Raw genomic sequence first — 22,708 nt, 5'->3', positions numbered from 1 at the left:
TGAGGGAGTCTCCGGTAGGAGCATTCTCCAGTGCCTCCCCCAGAGACTCCAAAAAGGGTAGATACTCTGAACTGCTGTTTGGCGCATAGGCACAAACAACAGTCAGGACTCGTCCCCCCACCCAAAGGCGGAGGGAGGCTACCCTCTCGTTCACTGGGGTAAACCCCAATGTACTGGCACACAGCCGCGGGGCAATAAGTATGCCCACACCTGCTCTGCGCCTCTCACCACGGGCAACTCCAGAGTGGAAGAGAGTCCAACCCCTCTCAAGAGTACTGGTTCCAGATCCCAAGCCGTGCGTCGAGGTGAGTCCGACTATATCTAACGGTCTGATGAAGTTTCAACAATAAACAACAAACTTTGTATTATGAGAAAGAACCAGACTCGTTCTTCAGGAATCCGAAAATAAGCTCTATTTTACGAGTTATGCACGAATTCGGATTCTCCTATAAAACGAATTCCTTAACTCAAACCATGTTAAGACTGCTTTGTCCTTCATATTTATTCATGTCTAATCAAGTTTCAATGATAAACAACGTTGTACTTTGTAGAATGAGAAAGAACTTCTTCAGCAATAAGCATCTCTCGACAAATGACGAAATACAGATTTTGCTATAAAATTAATTGCTATCAGCCTGACTTAAAACTGTTTGTCTTCCTTATTTATCCACTTCAAATCAAGTTTCAACAATTAAAAAAATTTTGTAGTTTGAGAAAGAACAACTTAATCTTGAGCAATCAGTATAAAAAGAAGGTAAGCAAAGGTGCGAATGTCAAACCATACATGATCAAAACAGGGAGCGGAGGTGTTTGGCTGAGACAAGGTGTGAATGTCCACCCATAATTAATGAAAAGCGGGCAACAAGTAGGTTCGCATGCCCAACCATACATCATCAAAAGCAGGAGTGGATATGTTCGGCTACAAGAAGGTTTGAACGTCTGACCATAGTTTGTAAAAAGCGGGTAAGAAAAGGTTCGAATGCCCGAACATACACCATCAAAGGAGGGAGCGGAGGTGTTCCGCTGTAAGAAGGTGTGAATGTCCGACCATAGTTGGTAAAAAACGGGTAAGAAAAGGTTAAAATACCCGACTGTACACAATCAGTAGCGGGTGCGGAGTTGTTCGGCTACTAAAAGGTGTGAAAGTCCGACCATGGTTTGTAAAAAGCGGGTAAGAAAAGGTGCGAATGCCCGAAAATGTATGATCAAAAGAGGGAGCGGAGGTGTTCGGCTGCAAGAAGGTGTGAATGTACACCCATTATTACTGAAAAATGGGTAAGAAAAGGTGCGAATGCCTAACTATACATAATCAAAAGCAAGAGTGGATGTGTTCGGCTCCAAGAAGGGTTGAATGTCTGACCATAGTTTGTAAAAAGCAGGTAAGAAAAGGTTTGACTGCCCGAATATACACCATCAAAAGAGGGAGCGGAGGTGTTCCGCTGTAAGAAGGTGTGAATGTCCGACCATAGTTGGTAAAAAGCGGGTAAGAAAAGGTTAAAATACCCGACTGTACACAATCAATAGCAGGAGCGGAGTTGTTCGGCTACTAAAAGATGTGAAAGTCCGACTATGGTTTGTAAAAAGCGGGTAAGAAAAGGTGCTAATGCCCGACAATGTATGATCAAAAGAGGGAGTGGAGGTTTTCGGCTGTAAGAAGGTCTGAATGTCCAACTATAATTTGTAAAAACCGGGTAAGAAAAAGCTTGAAAGCCCGACTATACACCATCATAAGCGGGAGAGGAGGTGTTCAGCTGCAAGAAGGTGTGAATGTCCACCCATAATTACTGAAAAATGGGTAAGAAAAGGTGCGAATGCCCAAACATACATCATCAAAAGCAGGAGTGGATGTGTTGGGCTACAAGAAGGTTTGAAAGTCCGACCGTGGTTTGTAAAAAACGGGTAAGAAAAGGTGCGAATGCCTGACAACGTATGATCAAAAGAGGGAGCGGAGGTTTTTGGCTACAAGAAGGTTTGAATGTCCGACCATAGTTTGTAAAAAGCGGGTAAAAAAAGGTTCAAATGCCTGACTATACACCATCAAAAGCGGGAGCGGAGGTGTTCCGCTGTAAGACGGTGTGAATGTCCAACCATAGTTGGTAAAAAGCGGGTAAGAAAAGGTTAAAATACCTGACTGTACACAATCAATAGCGGGAGCGGAGTTGTTCGGCTACAAGAAGGTGTGAAAGTTCAACCATGGTTTGTAAAAAGCTGCTAAGAAAAGGTTCGAATGCCCGAATATATACCATCAAAAGCGGGAGCAGAGCTGTTCGACTGCAAGTAGGTGTGAATGTCCAGCCATAATTACTCACAAACGGGTAAGGAAAGGTAGTATTGCCAGACCATAGATGATCAAAACAGGGAGCTGAGGTGGTTCAGCTGCAAGGTGTGAATGTCTGACTACAGTTTGTAAAAAGCGGGTAAGACAAGGTGCGAATGCCCGACAATGTATGATCAAAAGAGGGAGTGGAGGTCTTCGGCTGCAAGGTCTGAATGTCCAACCATAATTTCTAAAAACCGGGTAAGAAAAGGCTCGAAAGCCCGACTATACACAATCAAAAGCGGGAGCGGGAGGTTTTCAGCTGCAAATCCTTCACTCAAACCAAGTGAAAACTGCTTTGTCCTTCATATTTATCAATGTCTAGATCGACTTCAACAAAGAACAACATTGTACTTTGCAGTAAAGAAAGAGCAAATCAAAAGTTTTAGGAATCCGAGAATAAGCTTATTTTCATGAGTTCTGCACGATTATTGATTTTACTATAAATGAATGCCTTCACTCAAACTATGTTAAAACTGCTTTGTCCTTCATATTTATCAATGTCTAGATTGACTTCAACAAAGAACAACACTGGATTTTGCAGTAGAAGAAATAGCAACACTGAAGGATCAAGAATCCGAAAACAAGCTTATTTTCATACTTTCTGCTTGATTTGGGATTTTGCTATAAAATTAATTCCTTCACTCAAACAAAGTGGAAACTGCTTTGTCCTTCATATTTATCAATGTCTATATCGATTTCAACAAAGAACAAGGCTGTATTTTGCAGTATAGGAAAGAGCAACACTGGAGGATCAGGAATCCGAGAATAAGCTTACTTTCATGAGTCCTGCACGATTTCGGATTTTCCTATAAAATGAATTGCTTTGCTCAAACCAAGTTAAAATTGCTTTGTCCTTCATAGTTATCCATGTCTAAAATGTATAAAGCATAAAGTTCCTCATATTACCCTGAATGAGAAAGAAGCATCCCTTTGGTTGAGCAATACGTTCCTTTTGCGGAGTTATGCATGATTTCGGATTTTGCTATAAAATTCATTCCTATTGATTGTGTACAGTCGGGTATTTTAACCTTTTCTTGCCCGCTTTTTACCAACTATGGTCGGACATTCACACCGTCTTACAGCGGAACACCTCCGCTCCCGCTTTTGATGGTGTATAGTCAGGCATTTGAACCTTTTCTTACCCGCTTTTTACAAACTATGGTCGGACATTCAAACCTTCTTGTAGCCAAAAACCTCCGCTCCCTCTTTTGATCATACATTGTCGGGCATTCGCACCTTTTCTTACCCGTTTTTTACAAACCATGGTCGGACTTTCACACATTCTTGTAGCCAAACACATCCGCTCCCGCTATTGATTGTGTACAGTCGGGTATTTTAACCTTTTCTTACCCACTTTTTACCAACTATGGTCGGACATTCACACCGTCTTACAGCGGAACATCTCCGCTCCCGCTTTTGATGGTGTATAGTCAGGCATTTGAACCTTTTCTTACCCGCTTTTTACAAACTATGGTCGGACATTCAAACCTTCTTGTAGCCGAAAACCTCTGCTCCCTCTTTTGATTATACATTGTCGTGCATTCGCACCTTATCTTACCCGCTTTTTACAAACTATAGTCAGACATTCACACCTTGGTGCTGAACCACCTCAGCTCCCTGTTTTGATCATGTATGGTCTGGCAATACTACCTTTTCTTACCCGTTTGTGAGTAATTATGGCTGGACATTCACACCTACTTGCAGTCGAACAGCTCTGCTCCCGCTTTTGATTATGTTTGGTTGGATATTCGAACCTTTTCTTAACTGCTTTTTACAAACTTTGGTCGGACGTTCACACCTTCTTGCAACTGAACACTTCCGCTTCTATTTTTGATGGTATATATTCGGGCATTCAAACCTTTTCTTACCAGCTTTTTACAAACCATGGTTGGACTTTCACACCTTCTTGTAGCCGAACAACTCCGCTCCCCCTATTGATTGTGTACAGTTGGGTATTTTAACCTTTTCTTACCCGCTTTTTACCAACTATGGTCGGACATTCACAGCGTCTTACAGCGGAACACCTCCGCTCCCGCTTTTGATGGTGTATAGTCAGGCATTTGAACCTTTTCTTACCCGCTTTTTACAAACTATGGTCGGACATTCAAACCTTCTTGTAGCCAAACACATCCGCTCCCGCTATTGATTGTGTACAGTTGGGTATTTTAACCTTTTCTTACCCACTTTTTACCAACTATGGTCGGACATTCACACCTTACAGCGGAACACCTCCGCTCCCTCTTTTGATGGTGTATGTTTGGGCATTCGAACCTTTTCTTACCCGCTTTTTACAAACTATGGTCGGACATTCAAACCTTCTTGTAGCCGAACACATCCACTCCTTCTTTTGATGATGTATGCTTGGGCATTCAAACCTACTTTTTACCCGCTTTTCATTAATTTTGGGTGGACATTCACACCTTGTCACAGCCAAACACCTCCGCTCCCTGTTTTGATCATGTATGGTTGGACATTCGCACCTTTTCTCACCCGCTTTTTGCAAACTATGGTCGGCTGTTCACAGCTTCCTCTCCACCATACTTGTATGGTGGGATATTCACACCCACTTGCATCCGAAGACCTTTTGTTGATATTTAGTTGGTCATTCGCAGCTTACCCGCTTTTGGCAAACTATGGCCTTCTTGCAGCCAAACACCTCTGATCTCGCTTTTGATAATGTAAGGTTGGGCATTCAGACCTTGCTTCACCTGCTTTTCACCAAGTATAGTCGGACATTCACACCTTCTTGCAGCCGAACACTTCCGCTCCACCTTTTAGTGTTCTATCACACCTTTTTTTCACCGAATTTTATAGATTATGGTTGGAAATCCTCAACCACTCTCATCCGAAGACCTCTCCTCCCGCTTTTGTTAATATATTTGAACTTTAGTGAGACATTCACACCTTCTTGAAGCTGAACCACCTCCGCTCCCTGTTTTGATCATGTATGGTCTGGCAATACTACCTTTTCTTACCCGTTTGTGAGTAATTATGGCAGAACATTCACACCTACTTGCAGCCGAACAACACCTCTCTCGCTTTTGATGATGTATGGACCGGCATTCTTACCTTTTCTAACACATTTTTCAGAAATTACGGTCGGAGATTCACACCTACTCACAGCCGAACAACTCCGCTCCCGCATTTGATGGTGTGCAGTCGGACATTCTCACCCTTTCTCATCAGCTTTTTGCAAATTATGATATGACATTCACACCTACTTGCAGTCGAAAAGCTATGCTCCCGCTTTTGATTATGTTTGGTTGGATATTCAAACCTTTTCTTAACTGCTTTTTACAAACTTTGGTTGGACGTTCACACCTTCTTGTAGCCGAACACATCCACTCCTGCTTTTGATGATGTATGGTTGGGCATTCGCACCTTTTTTTTACCCATTTGTCAGGAATAATGGGTGGACATTCACACCTTCTTGCAGCTGAACACCTCCTCTCCCACTTATGATCATGTGCGCTTTGATTTTCGAAAATTTTCTTTCATGTTTTCTAGCAATTATTGTTGGACATTTAGACCTTCTTGCAGCTGAACACCTCCGCTCCTGCTTTTGATCATACCTTGTCAGGCATTCGCACCATGTCTTACCCGCTTTTTACAAACTTTAGTCGAACATTTACACCTTTTTGCAGCCGAACACCACCTCTCTCGCTTTTGATGATGTATGGTCCGGCATTCTTTCCTTTTCTAACACATTTTTCAGCAATTATGGTCGGACATTCACACCTACTCAGAGCCGAACACCTCCGCTCCCGCATTTGATGGTGTATAGTCGGGCATTCTCACCCTTTCTCATCAGCTTTTTGCAAATTATGATCTGACATTCACACCTGCTTTTGATAATGTATGGTTGGGCATTCGCACCTTTTTTTACCCATTTTTCAGGATTTATGGGTGGACATTCACACCTTCTTGCAGCTGAACACCTCCTCTCCTTCTTATGATCATGTGCGGATGATATTCGAAAATTTTCTTTCATGTTTTAAAGCAATTATTGATGGACATTCAGACCTTCTTGCAGCTGAACCACTCTGCTCCCGCTTTTGATGGTGTATAGTCGGGCTTTCGAGCCTTTCCTTCCCGGTTTTTACAAATTATGGTTGGACATTCAGACCTTCTTGCAGCCGAACACCTCCGCTCCCTCTTTTGATCATACATTGTCGGGCATTAGCACCTTTTCTTACCCGCTTTTTACAAACCATAGTCGGACTTTCACATCTTTTAGTAGCCGAACAACTCCGCACCCGCTATTGATTGTGTACAGTCGGGTATTTTAACCTTTTCTTACCCGCTTTTTACCAACTATGGTCGGACATTCACACCTTCCTACAGCGGAACACCTCCGCTCCCTCTTTTGATGGTGTATGTTCGGGCAGTCAAACCTTTTCTTACCTGCTTTTTACAAACTATGGTCAGACATTCAACCCTTCTTGGAGCCGAACACATCCACTCCTGCTTTTGATGATGTATGGTTGGGCATTCGCACCTTTTTTTTACCCATTTGTCAGGAATAATGGGTGGATATTCACACCTTCTTGCAGCTGAACACCTCCTCTCCCACTTATGATCATGTGCGGTTTGATTTTCGAAAATTTTCTTTCATGTTTTCTAGCAATTATTGATGGACATTTAGACCTTCTTGCAGCTGAACACCTCCGCTCCTGCTTTTGATCATACCTTGTCAGGCATTCGCACCATGTCTTACCCGCTTTTTTATTTAATTTTAATTTTAATTTTATAGCAAAATCTGTATTTCGTCATTTGTCGAGAGATGCTTATTGCTGAAGAAGTTCTTTCTCATTCTACAAAGTACAACGTTGTTTATCATTGAAACTTGATTAGACATGAATAAATATGAAGGACAAAGCAGTCTTAACATGGTTTGAGTTAAGGAATTCGTTTTATAGGAGAATCCGAATTCGTGCATAACTCGTAAAATAGAGCTTATTTTCGGATTCCTGAAGAATGAGTCTGGTTCTTTCTCATAATACAAAGTTTGTTGTTTATTGTTGAAACTTCATCAGACCGTTAGATATAGTCGGACTCACCCCGACGCACGGCTTGGGATCTGGAACCAGTACTCTTGAGAGGGGTTGGACTCTCTTCCACTCTGGAGTTGCCCGTGGTGAGAGGCGCAGAGCAGGTGTGGGCATACTTATTGCCCCCCGGCTGTGTGCCAGTACATTGGGGTTTACCCCAGTGAACGAGAGGGTAGCCTCCCTCCGCCTTTGGGTGGGGGGACGAGTCCTGACTGTTGTTTGTGCCTATGCGCCAAACAGCAGTTCAGAGTACCTACCCTTTTTGGAGTCTCTGGGGGAGGCACTGGAGAATGCTCCTACCGGAGACTCCCTCATTCTGCTGGGGGACTTCAATGCTCACGTGGGCAATGACAGTGAGACCTGGAGGGGTGTGATTGGGAGGAACGGCCCCCCCGATCTGAATCAGAGTGGTGTTATGTTGTTGGACTTCTGTGCCAGTCATAGACTGTCCATAACGAACACCATGTTCAGGCATAAGGGTGTCCATATGTGCACTTGGCACCAGGACACCATTGGCCGCAGTTCGAATGATCGACTTTGTGGTTGTATCATCGGACTTGCGGCCGTATGTCCTGGACACTCGGGTGAAGAGAGGGGCGGAGCTGTCAACTGATCACAACCTGGTGGTGAGTTGGCTCCGCTGGTGGGGGAGGATGCCGATCAGACCTGGCAGGCCCATACGTATTGTGAGGGTCTGCTGGGAGCGTTTGTCAGAATCCCCCGTCAGAAGGAGCTTTAACTCCCACCTCCGGCAGAGCTTCAACCATATTTGAGGTGGGGGACATTGAGTCCGAATGGGCCATGTTCCGTGACTCCATTGCCGAGGCAGCTGGTCGGAGTTGTGGCCGTAAGGTGGTCGGTGCCTGTCGTGGCGGCAACCCTCGAACCTGCTGGTGGACACCAGTGGTGAGGGAAGCCGTCAAGCTGAAGAAGGAGTCCTATCGGGCCTTTTTGGCCAGTGGGACCCTGGAAGAAGCTGATAGGTACCGACGGGCCAGACGGGCCACGGCTTCGGCGGTTGTGAGGCAAAAACTCGGGCCTGGGAGGAGTTCGGTGAGACCATGGAGAACGATTTCCGGACGGCCTCGAAAAGATTCTGGTCCACCATCCGGCGTCTCAGGGGGGGGGGAAGCGGCTCACAGTCAACACTGTTTACAGTGGGGACGGGGCTTTGCTGACCTCAACTAGGGATGTTGTGAGTCGGTGGGGGGAGTACTTCGAGGAACTCCTCAATCCTACCAACACGTGCTCGGAAGAGGCAGAGTCGGAGAGCTCGGAGACGGGGCCTCCCATTTCTGGGGCTGAGGTTGCCGAGGTGGTTAAAAAGCTCCTCGGTGGCAAGGCCCCGGGGGTGGATGAGGTCCGTCCTGAGTTTCTCAAGGCTCTGGATGTTGTAGGGCTGTCTTGGCTGACACGCCTCTGCAGTATCGCGTTGACATCGGGGACAGTGCCTCTGGACTGGCAGATTGGGGTGGTGGTCCCCCTCTTTAAAAAGGGGGACCGGAGGGTGTGTTCCAACTATAGGGGTATCACACTCCTCAGCCTCCCTGGTAAGGTCTATTCGGTGGTATTGGAGAGGATGATCCGTCGAATAATCGAGCCTCGGATTCAGGAGATGCAGTGTGGCTTTCGTCCTGGCCGTGGAACAGTGGACCAGCTCTATACCCTCGGCAGGATCCTGGAGGGTGCATGGGAGTTCGCCCAACCAGTCTACATGTGTTTTGTGGACTTGGAGAAAGCGTTCGACCGTGTCCCTCGTGGAGTCCTGTGGGGGGTGCTCCGGGAATATGGAGTGCCGGACCCCTTGATAGGGGCCGTTCGGTCTCTGTATGACCGGTGCCAGAGTTTGGTCCGCATTGCCGGCAGTAAGTCGGATACGTTTCCGGTGAGAGTTGGACTCCGTCAGGGCTGCCCTTTGTCACCGATTCTGTTCCTAACTTTTATGGACAGAATTTCTAGGCGGAGCCAGGGCGTTGAGGGTGTCCCATTTGGCGACCTCAGAATCGGGTCTCTGCTTTTTGCAGATGATGTGGTTCTGTTAGCGTCGTCAGGCCGTGACCTTCAGCTCTCACTGGAGTGATTCGCAGCCGAGTATGAAGCGGCTGGGATGAGAATCAGCACCTCCAAATCCGAGACTATGGTTCTCAGCCGGAAAAGGGTGGAATGCTCTCTCCGGGTCGGGAATGAGATCCTTCCCCAAGAGGAGGAGTTCAAGTATCTCGGGGTCTTGTTCACGAGTGACGGACGAATGGAGCGGGAGATTGACGGGCGGATCGGTGCGGCGCCTGCAGTTTTGCAGGCTCTGCACCGACCCGTCGTTGTGAAGAGGGAGCTGAGCCAGAAGGCGAAGCTCTCTACTTACTGGTCAATCTACGTTCCCATCCTCACCTATGGTCACGAGTTGTGGGTAGTGACCGAAAGAACAAGATCGCGAATACAAGCGGCCGAAATGGGTTTCCTCCGCAGGGTGTCTGGGCTCTCCCTTAGAGATAGGGTGAGAAGCTCAGTCATCCGGGAGGGGCTCGGAGTAGAACCGCTGCTCCTCCGCATTGAGAGGAGTCAGATGAGGTGGCTCGGCTATCTGGTTAGGATGCCCCCTGGGCGCCTCCCTGGGGAGGTGTTCCGGACACGTCCCACTGGGAGGAGACCCCGGGGGAGACCCAGGACACGTTGGAGAGACTATGTCTCTCGGCTGGCCTGGGAACGCCTCGGGGTCCCCCCGGAAGAGCTGGAGGAAGTGGCCGGGGACAGAGACGTCTGGGTTTCTCTGCTCAAGCTGCTGCCCCCGCGACCCGACCCCCGGATAAGCGGCAGATGATGGATGGATGGATGGATATATCCTCCACCAACCAGACTTACAACCCCCGACTAGGGTAGCAGAATTTCTAAGCATCTGTACCCCAAAACTACTATCAAAAATATATAAATTATTGTCTAAGATAGATGACACAATGTCTCTTCCATCCTCAAAATGGGAGGCAGATTTATCCATCAGTTCTGGTCATAGCTTCTAACCACAAATATGTTTGAACACCTTCATAAAGACTCGAAATCCAAATTTACAGCTCATACAATACAAAATCCTTCATAGAACACACTATACAGGACAAAGGATGTTCAGGATGGGTCTAACACACTCAAACATCTGCTCACATTGCACAGATAACACACCTGATGATTATGCACACGCTTTGTGGTTTTTCTGCGCCTGTCCAGAAGTTCTGGCTTGAAGTCTGTGAGGACCTATCAACATGGCTAAAGTGTAGCATCCCTGCATGCCCCACACTGTGCATACTGGGTGACTTAGACAACATCAACATGGAAATTAACTCAGCACACATGGTTGTCACAGTGTTATGTATCGCAAAGAAAACTATTCTCATGAACTGGAAAGCGAAGAACAATCTGTGTATTAACCAGTTTAGAAATTTTCTTTTAGATTATATTAGCATGGAAACAATGTCTGCCTCCTCAAAACATCAATTGGCTGAATTTCATTCTCTCTGGTCCCCTCTGATTAGTTTTATCACATAGTGGTGGTGGTGGGTTGCTGGGTGATGGTGGGTCTCAGGCCCGGGCTGCTGCGACTGGTGTGACCGGGTGGTATGTTTGTTTGTTTTTTGATGTTGTTTGTTTGTTTTTTGTAGAGGTCCTCCTGGGTGGGGTTGGGTTGAGTGGGGTGGGGCGGGATGGGTACCTTCTGGGGGTACAGTAGCTCCCGGAATATGGTCGCTGCAGGCCCCGAGCCTGGTGGACATCAGGCCCTCCTGCCCATTGTTGGCTCCCAGGTAGCGGGGATGCCTATTGCAGCCAGTCCCTGGCTGCCCTCTCTGGGGGAGAGTAGCTCCCCCGTTATATATCCCCATACCCCTCTCCCTTCTGGCTCCTGTACACAGCACACACTCACACATGAAGGGTTTTGGGGGCGTGTGTGTTCGGTGGGGTGCAGTGGATGGGGCCACGTAGGTGGTCCCCTTTGGTTGCACTCTGCAGTTCCCTGCCCCTGTTTTAATTACACCTTAGACATTACTACTTATCAAACACACTCACACACACACATTAGGTCTTGGGGGGTGGTTACACTGAGTGGCATCTGGTGGGCGGGGCTCTTTGGGTATGTAGGCTGCCCAGAGTGCCGCGCTCCCAGTTCTACAAGTTTGGCTGCCCCTCAATTTTAATTGCTCACTATTAGAAAATATTGAAGAGCCAGAAGGGTGAGGGGAGGGGTCTTCTTCGCACACCCCTGCTTCCTGGTGTCTGCTCGGGGCAGGAGGGGCCAGGAGGATTAATTAATTGTTCTGCTGGTTCGGGGTCTGTGGTGGCTGGGGGGTTGCTGGCCTCCTGGTGTGCCCGCCCACTACACCCCAGCAGAGTCGAGGGAGGTAGGATGTGTGGATGTGTGGATGTATGGGACGTGAAAGTGTGTGTGGTAATGATTGGGCCTGGATCTGGGACTTGCTGTCGCCTGGCCTGCCTGTGTTTCTCCCGATGGGGCATCAGCGTTGCCTCTCCCCACTGCTCGCGACTTCACCCACCTGTGGGCACGTCTTGACTCCCAGGGCACTTGGCCAGGGGCGCTGGGGCAGGCGCTGACCCACTTTGTGGCTGTCTGGGGCGCTTGGCCCTCCTGGGTATTGGGTGGGGCCTCTGCCGGGGGGTTTGGGGGCGCTCGGGCTCCTGGGGCCCAGGTCCAGTGCACGGCCCATGTCTGGGCGGCTGGGGCCTGGCGGGGTCGGTGGGCTGTTACCCCTGGTTCCCGGAGTGCCTCTGCCCTATGCTTATGGGGGCTCTTTCCGGGGGCTTCCTCTGCAGTCTTCTGGGTGGATGCGTGGTTGCCCTTGCGGTGGGCTGCCTGGGTTCTTTGCTCTGTGGGGGCTGCTGGTGGCCTGGGTCTTGTGGCCCTCTCTGCCTGCTTCTGATTGCTTGGGGGGGGGCTGTGGATTGTGGCCCTGTACGCTTATACACTCATAACTAAGCACGGTTATCATGTAGGTCCTGTGCCATGGGTGTTGCATGTTCTCACACACACACACACACATTCATTAGTCCAGTAGCATGGTCACTAAGCAGTTGATGTATTATCATGTCGTCTCAGGTCATCTATATCCACAGCTGTGTTGTATGCAATTGCCGCTTCTTGTGCTTGTTTTTTTTTGTTTGTTTGTGTGTTTGTTTTTTTCTCTGCTTGTCTGCTTTCAGGTGCTCCTTGTGGCGCTAAGGCTGGATTCCCCTCATAGGCCATGGATTGTTGTCTGTTTTGTTTTTTACAGGTGTAGCAGCTGGTTGTCTGTTTTTTGTTTCTATATTTGTTCTGTTTCCTCTTCTTTCCTCTTCTTCTTTCCTTGTCCCCCGGTCCGGTTCAGTTCAGTTCATGTCATATATTGTAAACAGAAATAAATAAATGGGCATCAAGGGGAGCTTTACATTTATAAAACTTCCCTTGGCAAAACAAATCTGTTTGGCATCAAAGGTATTCAGACTACAATTCTTCTGACATAATGCTGAACAGGACAAGGGGAAAAAAAAGTAAAGAAGACAGTTCTGCCGAAAGCCAGGGATAGACCTGTTCTAAGTTCTATACTTTTTAAAAGGGGCGTGTTTATCAACTGTGGAATTAGAAGATTTACAAAAATGGTCAAGTGCTAGATCTTCATCTGGGATTTTAACAGTGTCATATAACTATTCAACAGATCAGTTAAAAAAAAGCCTGCTCATGGAGATGTTTCAGGATCTGGATACCAAGCGTGGACCTAATGTTTTCATTTTTGCAATTCTGATACAGGCTATTGAGCAGTGATAACTAACACCAAGTTCAGATACTGCGGATTTTCTACCTTTGATTTGTTAAGATTGAGCCAATCAGGGACAACCTTGAAGGATCTCTTTGGTTTTGTAGGATCAGTAATTACCTGAGAAAGGTTGATATTGGTACACACCTTTTTTAAATGATCAGAGGCAGAGTTCAACTTGTTTAAATTAAAATTGCCACACAGAGATTGGGTTTAGGCCACATGCACACAGAATGACATCAACAAATATAAGAAATATTAAACATTTACACATAGATTTTTGAATATATGTAGAGGAATGATACTTTGAAATGTGCTCATTGCGGAGTTATGATCAGTTGAGTAATGAAGGTTGAACTATTCTGGGAAAGAGGTTCTATTCCCAGCATCATGATGGACACTCCTGATATAGAAGGTTTTGCTAACGCATTGGAATTGTTTTACTATTTTCATATGCATGTGCAATGAAGAATTGCTTGCTGCTGATAAATGCAAAGAAGAACAGCTTACACATAGATGCTCACATATAGGCTGCTGAATGCAATGAAGACCTGCTTATCAAGTAAAGTTCAATGTCAATGTGTAATATTCAATTAGGATTTGCAAAACAGTGAAGTTAAACAATGAATGGGTCCATAGTCGGTATGAGAAGACTACAGGAATATTTACCTGGGTGTACGTTCAAACAGAGATGAGAAAATTGCGATAAATAATTGTTTGTTTGTTTGTTAGTATGTATAGGAATGTTATGTGTATAAACTGTGTTGAGTTATAGTTACTCAGTAGTGTCTCAGTGAAACAACCGACGGGGGAAGCCTTGCGGTGACAACAAAAGCAGTGTTTTACTGATCAGTCAAGTTGCTCCAGTGTACTCCATACAAACTGGTTGGCTACTGAAGGGATAGAAAATGGGGAATACTTGTTTTAAAGCAAAAAAGCTATTCAAACCTTCTTGTAGCCGAAAACCTCCGCTCCCTCTTTTGATTATACATTGTTGGGCATTCGCACCTTATTTACAAACTATAGTCAGACATTCACACCTTGCAGCTGAGCCACCTCAGCTCCCTGTTTTGATAGTGTATGTTCGGGCATTCGAACCTATTCTTACCCCCTTTTTATAAACTATAGTCAGACATTCACACCTTGGTGCTGAACCACCTCAGCTCCCTGTTTTGATCATGTAAGGTCTGGCAATACTACCTTTTCTTACCCGTTTGTGAGTAATTATGGCTGGACATTCACACCTACTTGCAGTCGAACAGCTCTGCTCCCGCTTTTGATTATGTTTGGTTGGATATTCGAACCTTTTCTTAACTGCTTTTTACAAACTTTGGTCGGACGTTCAGACCTTCTTGCAGCCGAACACCTCCACTTCCGCTTTTGATGGTATATATTCGGGCATTCGAACCTTTTCTTACCAGCTTTTTACAAACCATGGTTGGACTTTCACACCTTCTTGTAGCCGAACAACTCCGCTCCCCCTATTGATTGTGTACGGTCGGGTATTTTAACCTTTTCTTACCCGCTTTTTACCAACAATGGTCGGACATTCACACCGTCTTACAGCGGAACACCTCCGCTCCCGCTTTTGATGGTGTATAGTCAGGCATTTGAACCTTTTCTTACCCGCTTTTTACAAACTATCGTCGGACATTCAAACCTTCTTTTAGCCGAAAACCTCTGCTCCCTCTTTTGATTATACATTGTCGGGCATTCGCACCTTATCTTACCCGCTTTTTACAAACTATAGTCAGACATTCACACCTTGGTGCTGAACCACCTCAGCTCCCTGTTTTGATCATGTATGGTCTGGCAATACTACCTTTTCTTACCCGTTTGTGAGTAATTATGGCTGGACATTCACACCTACTTGCAGTCGAACAGCTCTGCTCCCGCTTTTGATTATGTTTGGTTGGATATTCGAACCTTTTCTTAACTGCTTTTTACAAACTTTGGTCGGACGTTCACACCTTCTTGCAGCCGAACACCTCCGCTTCCGCTTTTGATGGTATATATTCGGGCATTCGAACCTTTTCTTACCAGCTTTTTACAAACCATGGTTGGACTTTCACACCTTCTTGTAGCCGAACAACTCCGCTCCCGCTATTGATTGTGTACAGTCGGGTATTTTAACATTTTCTTACCCACTTTTTACCAACTATGGTCGGACATTCACACCGTCTTACAGTGGAACATCTCCGCTCCCGCTTTTGATGGTGTATAGTCAGGTATTTGAACCTTTTCTTACCCGCTTTTTACAAACTATGGTCGGACATTCAAACCTTCTTGTAGCCGAAAACCTCTGCTCCCTCTTTTGATTATACATTGTCGGGCATTCGCACCTTATCTTACCCGCTTTTTACAAACTATAGTCAGACATTCACACCTTGGTGCTGAACCACCTCAGCTCCCTGTTTTGATCATGTATGGTCTGGCAATACTACCTTTTCTTACCCGTTTGTGAGTAATTATGGCTGGACATTCACACCTACTTGCAGTCGAATAGCTCTGCTCCCGCTTTTGATTATGTTTGGTTGGATATTCGAACCTTTTCTTAACTGCTTTTTACAAACTTTGGTCTGACGTTCACACCTTCTTGCAGCCGAACACCTCCGCTTCCGCTTTTGATGGTATATATTCGGGCATTCGAACCTTTTCTTACCAGCTTTTTACAAACCATGGTTGGACTTTCACACCTTCTTGTAGCCGAACAACTCCGCTCCCCCTATTGATTGTGTACAGTCGGGTATTTTAACCTTTTCTTACCCGCTTTTTACCAACTATGGTCGGACATTTACACCGTCTTACAGCGGAACACCTCCGCTCCCGCTTTTGATGGTGTATAGTCAGGCATTTGAACCTTTTCTTACCCGCTTTTTACAAACTATGGTCGGACATTCAAACCTTCTTGTAGCCAAAAACCTCCACTCCCTCTTTTGATCATACATTGTCGGGCATTCGCACCTTTTCTTACCCGTTTTTTACAAACCATGGTCGGACTTTCACACACTCTTGTAGCCAAACACATCCGCTCCCGCTATTTATTGTGTACAGTCGGGTATTTTAACCTTTTCTTACCCACTTTTTACCAACTATGGTCGGACATTCACACCGTCTTACAGTGGAACATCTCCGCTCCCGCTTTTGATGGTGTATAGTCAGGTATTTGAACCTTTTCTTACCCGCTTTTTACAAACTATGGTCGGACATTCAAACCCTCTTGTAGCCGAAAACCTCTGCTCCCTCTTTTGATTATACATTGTCGGGCATTCGCACCTTATCTTACCCGCTTTTTACAAACTATAGTCAGACATTCACACCTTGGTGCTGAACCACCTCAGCTCCCTGTTTTGATCATGTATGGTCTGGCAATACTACCTTTTCTTACCCGTTTTTGAGTAATTATGGCTGGACATTCACACCTACTTGCAGTCGAATAGCTCTGCTCCCGCTTTTGATTATGTTTGGTTGGATATTCGAACCTTTTCTTAACTGCTTTTTACAAACTTTGGTCGGACGTTCACACCTTCTTGCAGCCGAACACCTCCGCTTCCGCTTTTGATGGTATATATTCGGGCATTCGAACCTTTTCTTACCAGCTTTTTACAAACCATGGTTGGACTTTCACACATTCTTGTAGCCAAACACATCCGCTCCCGCTATTGATTGTGTACAGTCGGGTATTTTAACCTTTTCTTACCCACTTTTTACCTACTATGGTCGGACATTCACACCGTCTTACAGCGGAACATCTCCGCTCCCGCTTTTAATGGTGTATAGTCAGGCATTTGAACCTTTTCTTACCCGCTTTTTACAAACTATGGTCGGCCATTCAAACCTTCTTGTAGCCGAAAACCTCTGCTCCCTCTTTTGATTATACATTGTCGTGCATTCGCACCTTATCTTACCCGCTTTTTACAAACTATAGTCAGACATTCACACCTTGGTGCTGAACCACCTCAGCTCCCTGTTTTGATCATGTATGGTCTGGCAATACTACCTTTTCTTACCCGTTTGTGAGTAATTATGGCTGGACATTCACACCTACTTGCAGTCGAACAGCTCTGCTCCCGCTTTTGATTATGTTTGGTTGGATATTCGAACCTTTTCTTAACTGCTTTTTACAAACTTTGGTCGGACGTTCACACCTTCTTGCAGCAGAACACTTCCGCTTCCGCTTTTGATGGTATATATTCGGGCATTCGAACCTTTTCTTACCCGCTTTTTACAAACTATGGTCGGACATTCAAACCTTCTTGTAGCCGAAAACCTCCGCTCCCTCTTTTGATTATACATCGTTGGGCATTCGCACCTTATTTACAAACTATAGTCAGACATTCACACCTTGCAGCTGAGCCACCTCAGCTCCCTGTTTTGATAGTGTATGTTCGGGCATTCGAACCTATTCTTACCCCCTTTTTACAAACTATGCTCGGAGATTCACACCTACTCACAGCCGAACAACTCCGCTCCCGCATTTGATGATGTCTTGTCCGGCATTCTAGTCTCTTCTAACACATTTTTCAGCAATTATGGTTGGACATTCACACCTACTCACAGCCGAACACTTCCGCTCCCGCATTTGATGGTGTATAGCCGGGCATTCTCACCCTTTCTCATCAGCTTTTTGCAAATTATGATCTGACATTCACACCTACTTGCAGTCGAACAGCTCTACTCCCGCTTTTGATTATGTTTGGTTGGATATTCGAACCTTTTCTTAACTGCTTTTTACAAACTTTGGTCGGACGTTCACACCTTCTTGCAGCCGAACACATCCACTTCCACTTTTGATGGTATATATTCGGGCATTCGAACCTTTTCTTACCCGCTTTTTACAAACCGTGGTCGGACTTTCACACCTTCTTGTAGCCAAACAACTCTGCTCCCGCTATTGATTGTGTACAGTCGGGTATTTTAACCTTTTCTTACCCGCTTTTTACCAAATATGGTCGGACATTCACACCGTCTTACAGCGGAACATCTCCGCTCCCGCTTTTGATGGTGTATTGTCAGGCATTTGAACCTTTTCTTACCCACTTTTTACAAACTATGGTCGGACATTCAAACCTTCTTGGAGCCGAAAACCTCTGCTCCCTCTTTTGATTATACATTGTCGGGCATTCGCACCTTATCTTATCCGCTTTTTATAAACTATAGTCAGACATTCACACCTTGGTGCTGAACCACCTCAGCTCCCTGTTTTGATCATGTATGGTCTGGCAATACTACCTTTTCTTACCCGTTTGTGAGTAATTATGGCTGGACATTCACACCTACTTGCAGTCGAACAGCTCTGCTCCCGCTTTTGATTATGTTTGGTTGGATATTCGAACCTTTTCTTAACTGCTTTTTACAAACTTTGGTCGGACGTTCACACCTTCTTGCAGCCGAACACCTCCGCTTCCGCATTTGATGGTATATATTCGGGCATTCGAACCTTTTCTTACAAGCTTTTTAAAAACCATGGTTGGACATTCACACCTTCTTACAGCGGAACACCTCCGCTCCCTCTTTTGATGGTGTATGTTTGGGCATTCGAACCTTTTCTTACCCGCTTTTTACAAACTATGCTCGGACATTCAAACCTTCTTGTAGCCGAACACATCCACTCCTGCTTTTGATGATGTATGGTTGGGCATTTTCACCTTTTCTTACCCATTTTTCAGTAATTATGGGTGGACATTCACACCTTCTTGCAGCTGAACAACTCCTCTCCCGCTTATGATCATGTGCGGTTTGATATTCGAAAATTTTCTTTCATGTTTTAAAGCAATTATTGATGGACATTCAAATCTTCTTGTAGCCGAACACATCCACTCCTGCTTTTGATGATGTATGGTTTGGCATTCGCACCCTTTTTTTACCCATTTTTCAGGAATTTTGGGTGGACATTCAGACCTTCTTGCAGCCGAAAACCTCCGCTCCCTCTTTTGATCATACATTGTCGGGCATTCGCACCTTATCTTACCCGGTTTTTACAAACTATAGTCAGACATTCACACCTTGCAGCTGAACCACCTCCGCTCCCTGTTTTGATCATGTATGGTCTGGCAATACTACCTTTTCTTACCCGTTTGTGAGTAATTATGGCTGGACATTCACACCTACTTGCAGTCGAACAGCTCTGCTCCCGCTTTTGATTATGTTTGGTTGGATATTCGAACCTTTTCTTACCAGCTTTTTACAAACCATGGTTGGACTTTCACACCTTCTTGTAGCCGAACAACTCCGCTCCCCCTATTGATTGTGTACAGTCGGGTATTTTAACCTTTTCTTACCCGCTTTTTACCAACTATGGTCGGACATTCACACCGTCTTACAGCGGAACACCTCCGCTCCCGCTTTTGATGGTGTATAGTCAGGCATTTGAACCTTTTCTTACCCGCTTTTTACAAACTATGGTCGGACATTCAAACCTTCTTGTAGCCAAAAACCTCCGCTCCCTCTTTTGATCATACATTGTCGGGCATTCGCACCTTTTCTTACCCGTTTTTTACAAACCATGGTCGGACTTTCACACATTCTTGTAGCCAAACACATCCGCTCCCGCTATTGATTGTGTACAGTCGGGTATTTTAACCTTTTCTTACCCACTTTTTACCAACTATGGTCGGACATTTACACCTTCTTACAGCGGAACACCTCCGCTCCCTCTTTTGATGGTCTATGTTCGGGCATTCGAACCATTTCTTACCCGCTTTTTACAAACTATGGTCGGACATTCAAACCTTCTTGTAGCCGAACACATCCACTCCTGCTTTTGATGATGTATGGTTTGGCATTTTCACCTTTTCTTACCCATTTTTCAGTAATTATGGGTGGACATTCACACCTTCTTGCAGCTGAACAACTCCTCTCCCGCTTATGATCATGTGCGGTTTGATATTCGAAAATTTTCTTTCATGTTTTAAATCAATTATTGATGGATATTCAAATCTTCTTGTAGCCGAACACATCCACTCCTGCTTTTGATGATGTATGGTTTGGCATTCGCACCCTTTTTTTACCCATTTTTCAGGAATTTTGGGTGGACATTCAGACCTTCTTGCAGCCGAAAACCTCCGCTCCCTCTTTTGATTATACATTGTTGGGCATTCGCACCTTATTTACAAACTATAGTCAGACATTCACACCTTGCAGCTGAGCCACCTAAGCTCCCTGTTTTGATAGTGTATGTTCGGGCATTCGAACCTATTCTTACCCCCTTTTTACAAACTATGCTCGGAGATTCACACCTACTCACAGCCGAACAACTCCGCTCCCGCATTTGATGATGTATTGTCCGGCATTCTAGTCTCTTCTAACACATTTTTCAGCAATTATGGTCGGACATTCACACCTACTCACAGCCAAACACTTCCGCTCCCGCATTTGATGGTGTATAGCCGGGCATTCTCACCCTTTCTCATCAGCTTTTTGCAAATTATGATCTGACATTCACACCTACTTGCAGTCGAACAGCTCTTTTCCCGCTTTTGATTATGTTTGGTTGGATATTCGAACCTTTTCTTAACTGCTTTTTACAAACTTTGGTCGGACGTTCACACCTTCTTGCAGCCGAACACATCCACTTCCACTTTTGATGGTATATATTCGGGCATTCGAACCTTTTCTTACCCGCTTTTTACAATCCGTGGTCGGACTTTCACACCTTCTTGTAGCCAAACAACTCCGCTCCCGCTATTGATTGTGTACAGTCGGGTATTTTAACCTTTTCTTACCCGCTTTTTACCAACTATGGTCGGACATTTACACCTTCTTACAGCGGAACACCTCCGCTCCCTCTTTTGATGGTCTATGTTCGGGCATTCGAACCATTTCTTACCCGCTTTTTACAAACTATGGTCGGACATTCAAACCTTCTTGTAGCCGAACACATCCACTCCTGCTTTTGATGATGTATGGTTTGGCATTTTCACCTTTTCTTACCCATTTTTCAGTAATTATGGGTGGACATTCACACCTTCTTGCAGCTGAACAACTCCTCTCCCGCTTATGATCATGTGCGGTTTGATATTCGAAAATTTTCTTTCATGTTTTAAAGCAATTATTGATGGACATTCAAATCTTCTTGTAGCCGAACACATCCACTCCTGCTTTTGATGATGTATGGTTTGGCATTCGCACCCTTTTTTTACCCATTTTTCAGGAATTTTGGGTGGACATTCAGACCTTCTTGCAGCCGAAAACCTCCGCTCCCTCTTTTGATCATACATTGTCGGGCATTCGCACCTTATCTTACCCGCTTTTTACAAACTATAGTCAGACATTCACACCTTGCAGCTGAACCACCTCCGCTCCCTGTTTTGATCATGTATGGTCTGGCAATACTACCTTTTCTTACCCGTTTGTGAGTAATTAATCCCAAAATATTGAGCATAAAATAAGTCTTTATGCTGATGATGTATTACTTTTCCTTCAGAACTCACAGACGTCTCTCAGTCACACGATCACACTCATAAATAAATTCTCAGCACTTTCTGACTACTCTATCAACTGGTCTAAGACCACAGTTCTGCCCATTAACTGTAGGGTCCATAATATACCTGCGATCACTTTACAGTCAGGAAATATTAGATATTTAGGCATAAACATTTCCTCCAGGCTCTCAGAGCTAACAAAGCTAAATTATGTGCAATTATTAAAGACAGTAGAGGACGATCTCTTGTTGGAAGTCCTTACCTATATCACTTATGGGAAGAGTTACATCCATTAAAATGATGATACTACCAAAAGTTAACTATTTGTTCTCAATGATCCCCATAAAACCATCTGCTACTTGGTTTAAGTCACTAGATTCATGCATCTCCAAATTTCTGTGGAAAAACAAACCACCACGTATTAGTTTAAAAACCCTACAGAAGACCAAGGACAGTGGTGGATTAGATTTACCTCATTTTCAGCACTATTCCTTAGACAATAGGTTACAATATATATCAAAATGGTTTAAACCTTGCTGTTGTCACAGTTCCCAGAGACGTTGTAATCGTTGAGGATTCTATATTCACCCCCTCATTAGAGGCACGTAATGCAGATTGATGACACTGAATCTTCTTCTCTGTTCATTGCTGGCATCATTCCCAGCATCGTAAGTGTTCGTGGCATTGTTAGCCTCTTCTTCTGGATCTTGATATCGAGAATCCTTTTGTATTTCTGGTTTGTCAGTCCTCTGTCTTCGTTCACCGGAGTCTTTGTCTTTTTGTCCTTGAGTTTGGTGATTTTTTCTTCTTTTGATGCCTTGACACAATGTGACAGGTGATACCACGTGGGAGATCCTGTAACTTGGACTGCTGTCCCTGTGCTGCGAAATGGCTGTGCTGCTCAAATGGTCTCTCCTTCATCATGGTTACATGCTGCCATTCCGACATCTCGCCATTCCGACATGGGTCTCCAATTGTCGGAATGGCGACACTTAATTTTTTATCAAACGTCCCACCATTCCGACACTTTTTTCCTCCTATGGTCGGAATGGCGGTATGTTTTTTGTTTTTTTTTAACATTCCAACAGTTCCTTTTAATAGCCTATTTTTTACCCAAAACATTTT

This window comes from Leuresthes tenuis, unplaced genomic scaffold, assembly GCF_036924035.1.
Source record: "Leuresthes tenuis unplaced genomic scaffold, fLeuTen1.0.hap1 SCAF_15, whole genome shotgun sequence".
Classification (NCBI taxonomy): Eukaryota; Metazoa; Chordata; class Actinopteri; order Atheriniformes; family Atherinopsidae; genus Leuresthes; species Leuresthes tenuis.
Note: the sequence above shows the minus strand (reverse complement) of the source record.